Raw genomic sequence first — 7,625 nt, 5'->3', positions numbered from 1 at the left:
AGAACTCAGAATTTCAAAGCTACCTCTAAATTGTTTGTGAAAAAATTGAGTTACTGTTTGGTAAATGGATGTGTGCAATGCCAATTACTTATGTCACAGCAGTACTGGCAAACAACAATCACTCAAAATGTCTCTACTTGCTCTTTTCTGTCATCCATACAGGTCAACGCCTATCAGAAGGGTGAGATACGGAGGGCCATTGCAAAGAAGGTGCAGACCCTGGGGGTTGTTTTGCTTTACTTTTGACTAAGCCAAAATACAAACATTGAAAGGAGTCGAAAATATTCTCTGGAATGCACTTCTTAATCTGAAGAAGACATTTATTATAGCTTTTCTCAAGGCTCGTGAAGGAAGGCTTGAATAGCCAAAGCGTACTTTTAAAATGTGCAACAATGAAGTAAGACCATGTACAAAGACTCTTCAATCTATAAACAGCAAATATATACATGCAAGGATAGAAACACACTGATATATGATATATGTATATATATTCATACACAATGCAAAGCAAATCAATAAAAATGCATCACCGTAGGGCCTGATGGTGCTTCATCTTTCTCCTACCAGCAAGCCAATGACCCCGTTCGACTGAGATGAGAAAGAGAGAACTCTACCCTCACGGGAAATATAAATCAGGGATTCGAGGTCTAAAATCCTGATTGAGGTCTCTGAATCTCCCACTGTCGACCTGGATATCTTAGATATTTTTAAACGAATGAGGAAGGAGCTTTCTGGAAAAAACCATCTCGCTGCGCAAGAAGTATTAAAAAATGCTGGCTATTTTAGGTCAGCTTTGAAAGAAACACGTCGGGACTTGGCCATAATCCTGAGGTGTCTTTCCCAAAACAAAACCGTTCTCTGCTGTACCATAAACATCAGTCTAGTACATCCTTATCTCGCTAACTGACTCCTCCACCTTATCTCTGGAGGTGTAAGTTAGTCAGTCAGCGCCTGATACAGTGTGTAGTGTATTTGTTTGTGCAGACGTTTGCCAATATATTCCTCATCACAAGGCAAGTACTGTTGTGAGCAGACACATGGCTGCATGCAAACAAACGGGTACCTGCATTTTCTCAATGTCATTAGTGACAGTTGCACCAAATATGCCCCATGTCATGATGAGGTCAGGTGGGATGCTCCATCACAAGTGTGAGCAGGTAATGTAGGTCCCATTACTGGTGACTATGGCAGACTGCAATTATGATGCAGTTGATATATCAGACTTGACATTGTTAAGTTTGTGCTATGACAATATGAGAATGTGCATTTGCACCAAATGGACTGGAATTCTGTGTATAGTGGCATAATTCATAGTCTGAAACATGCTTGAAACCAGTTTGTCCAGCAAACTTCTAGTCAGTTCACATGCACAGTGGCAGGCTGGCCAGAGGCCTTCAAATGAGCATGTAGGCCAGCATGGGTCAGACAACATGAAATTGTATGTTAAACTGTATTGATTACAGCAGACAGGAATATGTCCACATTGGTGAGAGAGTCACATGTGTCTCACACAACATTTGAGTGTCCTTAGTTCTGTCCAGATAAGAAATAAATGATGGAGAGCAAAGTGATACTTAAAGGGACATTTGCAGATGGAAGGTTAAATCACATAGATGTTGTAGTGTCCCATCTTGAGAAGTCAATTTCCAATCCTACACCTGTCCCTTTGGGTAATGTGAAAACATTCTAGCTCTGTACTGCAGTGGTTCAGAGGCCTATGTGTTTATTCAGGCTGTCAAAACCCTTTTTCATGGAGGGACCTACAAGTGTATAAGTGACAAAGGCATATTTGAAATGTGAGCTGGCATGGGGGATTACTGTAATTTGTGCAAATGTTGTGTGTAGAACATTAATGTCCAATTGTGTTTGCACAGATACCCCCAAACTGGATTATCTGTATTTTCAGCATTATACAGGCAAGGTGAAGGTTACAGTGGCCACAGCTGCGGGGAGGAAGCAGGCCCTGGGGAATTGGGTGTGGACACAACTGACAACAAGGGCCCCAGTGGCATAAAGGATGAGAGGACTGGCACAAAGGCCACGACTGACTCATCTTCTTCTTCAGAGGCCTTCAATGAAGACCAGTCCATAGTGGTGGCGGACACTGGAGTGACTGACACCTGCGTCGTCGTCGGCTATCCACATTCCAAAACCCCTTACCAAGTTGGCCGTAGCCATCCCACCTAAAAGGAGCAGTATCACCTTCGGTGCAATCATCTTGTTACTGGCCACTTACACCAAAAGGAAAAGACACCGTCTACCTTTTACCCTGCTAAACCCCGTGCTGAGAGTCAATCCAACCACAAAGAGGTGCCCAGATCTACTTGGCCTTTTTCCTGGCTTTCTTGACTTTACGCATATATAAAGACCTTTCCAGAGTAGACAATGCTAGCAATCGTGCTAACCATTGCTGAAAGGTTGGGGGGGTTAGGGGGCTAGAATAGAGCCAGGCTGAATGCAATGCATAAGCAAAACACTGCCATAGCAACACAAGCATTTACAATGCAATGGGTCTCGCGTTTGCTCGGGTTAGAGCTATTAGCGTTTTAAACTCCTAAATGAACTTTTCTTGCCACATAAACTGAAAAGTAAAACAGTTTCACATAAGCAAGCCAACGGCCTCCATGAGGGCAAAGCAGACACAGAAAGGAAAACAGAAGTTCGTTCTCAGTGAAACGTATCGGCAATAGTGCAATCATCCATGTAACCGGCAAAAGCACAATTATACATGTAACTGGCAAACGTGCAATGATCCATGTAACTGGCAAAAGTGCAATTATCCATGTAACTGGCAAAAGTGCAATTATCCATGTAACAGGGTTGATGTCATGCAAAGTGCTTGACTACTGCCCAGCGAGATCACGCTGCCTACGAAATAAAAATAAAAAGTAGTCCAGAAACCATACGAAAACATCGAGCCTTGTATGTTTTCAGTAGTTGGCCGGTACGCTCGAGGAGGGCTAAACACCGGAAGAGGCATGACATGTGCATGCCTTTCACTAATGAAATCAAGTAAATTTTAAAAGGCAAGCCCACAAACAAACCAAACTGATGGGTGTGCTTAAAAGCCCATAGAGAGATTACACCAGGGACAGAGCGCTTTGCGCACTCAACCCTAAAAAATAAACAGCTTGCAGGACCTGAGAACAACCTCATTGTGAACTCTCAAGAGTATGAATTGAAGGGTTAAGGTAATGTCAAGCTCTAAGGGTGTTTCAAAGAACTTTAAGGTTTCCCTTTTAACCAACTCCAGTGTGGGGCAGGCAGAAAAAATGTGGATCAAATCCGCTTCCAGGTGTTGACACTGCGGGCAACAAATGTCAACAGATCCCCCCCACTTGGTAATTTTTGCCAGTATTAATATCTGCAGATGGTAGGAAAACCAAATCCTAACACCAGAAGATCCAGCAAGCCCCCCGAACTCCACCCACTAAAGAGAGAATGCAAACAACTAGAAAGACGATGGCGCACTAGCAAGAACCATCAGACTGAGCCACCTTCAAAGCTGCCCTCAACAATTATCACCACCTCACGGAAGCAAAAAAAGGATGCCCTGACTAACCGCATCAAGATGAGCATCAACCACGACAAGGAGTTTTTCAGCATAGTGAAAGGGTTCTCCTGCCCTGCAGCCACAGAGAACACAATCCAACCCTCCCAGGCCCTCTGCGGTTCTCTGGCCTACTACTTCCACTACAAAACAGTCACCATCTACAGCAACTATTCCCCTCAAACAACCAGCCTCGACCACCTTCTAAACCTGACAGATGCAACCCATAGCCACCTGATCACTGACTGAAGATGCTAACAACTCAGGAACCTTCTGTCATCATGAGTGCAACCCACTCTGGATCGCCCAACGACCCATGCCCCCACTGCATCTTCAACCTGGGACAGAGTGAGATCAGTAGCGCCCTCACCCCTATCCTCAATGCCTCCATCATGACGATCACCATGCCCAACGCCTGGAAGAATGCAAATGTAAAACCACTCCTGAAAAAACTGTCCGCCAACCACAGTGAACTCCAGAACTATAGCCCGATCTTGCTGCTACCTTTCCCTGCTAAAGTCCTAGAAACAGCCATCAAGCAACTGCTCTCCAAACACCTATAACAACTTACTGGATGCCTCCCAAGCAGGTTTCCGTACCAACCACAGTACTGAGACTGCTCTGATCGCCGTAACGGACATCAGAGTGCTCCTCGACTGCGGAGAGGAAGCAGCTTAATCCTCTTTGACCTCTCAAAGGTTTCTCCCACTGTCTCCTCCCACACCCTTATCCCCAGACTCTACCACCTCCGAATCCAGAGTAACGCCCTCAAATGGATCCTCACCTAGTCTGCCTAACTCCCTATACCTCAGAACCCAAGAACATCATCTGCGGCGTTCCCCAGGGGTTCTCTCTTAGCCTCACCCTTTTCAACACCTATATGACACCACTAGTAGACCTCGTAAGCAGCCATGAACTCAACATCATCTCATACACTGACGACACGCAACTCATCCTCTCACTCTCAGAAGACCACGCCACCTCGGAAGCTAATTTTAGCAATGCCATGACATAGTTGCAGAGTAAATGAGATCCAACTGCCTGAAACTCAACACAGACAAGACAGCAGTGATCATTTTCAGAAACAATGTATCTCCCTAAGATGACACCTGGTGGCCCATTGCTCTCGGCAAGCCCCACTCCAACGGACCACGCCCACAACCTCAGCATCGACAGTGGTCTTACCTTCAAGCGTCAGATAAACACAGTTGCTGCCACCTGTTCCCTCCGCCTATGTATGCTATGAAAGATTTTCAGATGGATCCCTGTAGATGCCAGAAGAATGGTGACCCAGGCCCTCATTACCACCAGGCTGGACTACAGAAACACACACTACGTCGGTGTCACCACTCAACTACTCAAGCGCCTCCAAACTATACAGAACTCCACAGCAAGACTCATCCTAGATCTTCTCAGACGCAAAAGTATCACCCCACACCTCAAAAGCCTACACTGGCTGCATGTGCAAAAGAGATACGAATTCAATGTCCTAACCCTTGCTTTCAAAGCCCTGCCCAACATCGGACCCAGAGACATCAGCCACCGTCTGACTTTCCACCAACCCACCAGAGAACTACGGACAGCCTCCCTCAAACACGTCTCATGAGTACGCCAAAGCCACAGCCACTCTTCTCATACCTCACCGCCAAGACCTAGAACGACCTCCCCTCCACTTGTGAACCACTCACTTCCTCCTAAATTGAAAGCTGTATGGTATTGTTGAGCTTGCAAACCTGCTGAACATAACACAGTCGGGCTAATTCAAGAGACTCATGGAAGGGTGGGGAGCCTAATTTCTTGTGCCACTTGTCCATCTGCTTCTCAAGATCATCTAGAGAGAGTTCAAAATGCCATATATTTGACTAAATTCAGCACTCCGCTCCGTTCTCTTAAAAAAAAAAAAATCCATTAGCCCAACTTCAGAGAACCCCCTTAGGCCCCCACCCTTCCTAAAGAGAAAGTCACAGATTAGAAGATATTTAAAAAAAAATCCTTGTTTGACCTCAAAATTCATCTGCAGCTCCTCAAAGGAAACAATGCCATACCCGTCATAAAAATCTCCTCACCTCTGGCAGGCGTCAAAGACTTAAGAGACCATCTGGTTCTGGCATATGCCCAGATAAATCTGCAGACAAGCTTGTCTAATAACTTAAATCAGCTGCTCTCAAATTCAGGAGGGATAGCCCGAAAGAAATACAAAACTATGGACAGAAATAGCATTTTTATGATGCTACTGCGGCCAACTATTAACGGATGTAGATGGTCCAGTCTCCGGAAATCGTTCTTGGCCTACCCAATAACAGGTGCTAGGTTACCCTCCACTATCTGGTCTAAATGTACTGTGATGGTAACGCCCCGAAATATGGCTTTCTCAACGACACACACATCATTAAATTGTGCATGTCTGTTAATCACTACCTGGGTCTTACCCAGATTCAGCATGTATCCAGAGAATTCCCCAAATGCTAAAGCCTCCCGTTCAATCTCTATTATTGCTATCCCCGGGTAAGACATGACAATAGCCAGAATTTCCTCCCCTTACATAGGGGCATCCAAAAAAAATTGATCTTCGACCCCCATCTTGCTCACAAGAGAAGAGTCCAAGTACTGCTGCCTGTTTCCGGCCTCTTGTTGCTTTTTCTCCCAATACTTTCACATTAAACATAGAACACCTCTCCCCCTCCCAAAACCCCCTACCATACCCTCCTCCCTTCCCCTGTTCATCTGTGATTTCATAGATCATGCCTTGACTCTCCGTCTGCCTGGTACAAACTGCCAATAGGTGACCCACCCGTTCACTACAATTCATAGCATTCGCACCTTCAGAAAGTAAATTTATTTGCTGCTTTTTTTGATGAGATGTTACTAATTTCTGCCTTATCTAAAGCCAGTTTATACTGAGCTCTCTCTAGAGCGATTCCCTCTGGAGCCGCTGAGATTAACAGAGCCTCAGTTTCCCCCAGTTCCATAATCTGCTGATTGCGTCTTTTTTGCAGATTCAGGCTAAAGCTAGGCGTCTCGCCCCTTACAACAACCCTAAGGGCATCCCAAACAATCCCGGCTGAGTTGCCTCTACTGTTAAATTTGAAAAAATCTGGTATCCAGATATTTATATGCTAAATATAGTCTTCGTCCCTGAGCACTGCACTGTCAAATGACCAGTTACATTGCATCTTATATCGGCCCTCCACCCGAATCAGACATTACCCGGGGGAATTTTTCAGTCTTGCAACCTTGGAGTAAGCTACAGGAAATCAGAAAAATATTCAAGCCGCACATGTTTCTTATGAGAGGCAGAAAAATAAGTATAACCTGGATGTGGGGCCTTAACCAAACAGCAGACTTCAGACAGTCCATGATCCTTTCCCAGATGAACAGAGATTTAAACACTTTAGGCTTCCGGCCAAAATAAGTATTAAACCTAACACCAAAAAAGCCCGATTTTGTAGTCTGTAAAAAACAAAAAAAGTATAGCACTATCTCACGAGAAAATAATACTATTTCTTTCTACAGTCTTGCATACTCAAATGACATGCTATTTCAAAAGGCATCTCTATAGTGCTAACACTCTCCACAATAATCTGACCTTTACTTGAAACCTTCGATTGTCACATTTAATTTTTATTTTCAAATGGCCGGCCTCCTTCCCTTTAATCTTCTACATGCTTCCTCTGAACACAACCTACTCTGTCACATGCATATTTGCCTTAATCTTTATTAATGTATTTCTGTAAATTGCCCACACCTCAAAGGTTACGACTTCTCTTTCTTTGAAAGTCATAGCCCTGCAACAATACTTAATTTATTCTATTAATCCCACCAACAAAGTCTAATCTACCAAAAAGAAACTGGATGTAAAACAATGGAATGGTTTGCTTGAGCGCAACAGACTCTTCCCAGTAACCAATAGAGGCCATAAAACTGGAGTAACTACTAACCTTTCGTTCCAGACCAGCATGTTACCTTGCATAAAGTGCTTCAACACCTCATCAGGGGTAGTAAGCACTATATCAATACAATACAATTTTGTTTCTGTACTTAACGGAACACTTGCCTTCTCTTTGATGCTACTTCT

Source organism: Pleurodeles waltl, chromosome 11 (genome assembly GCF_031143425.1).
Source record: "Pleurodeles waltl isolate 20211129_DDA chromosome 11, aPleWal1.hap1.20221129, whole genome shotgun sequence".
Classification (NCBI taxonomy): domain Eukaryota; kingdom Metazoa; phylum Chordata; class Amphibia; order Caudata; family Salamandridae; genus Pleurodeles; species Pleurodeles waltl.
The sequence above is the reverse complement of the archived record's forward strand: the minus strand, read 5'-3'. Positions refer to the sequence as shown.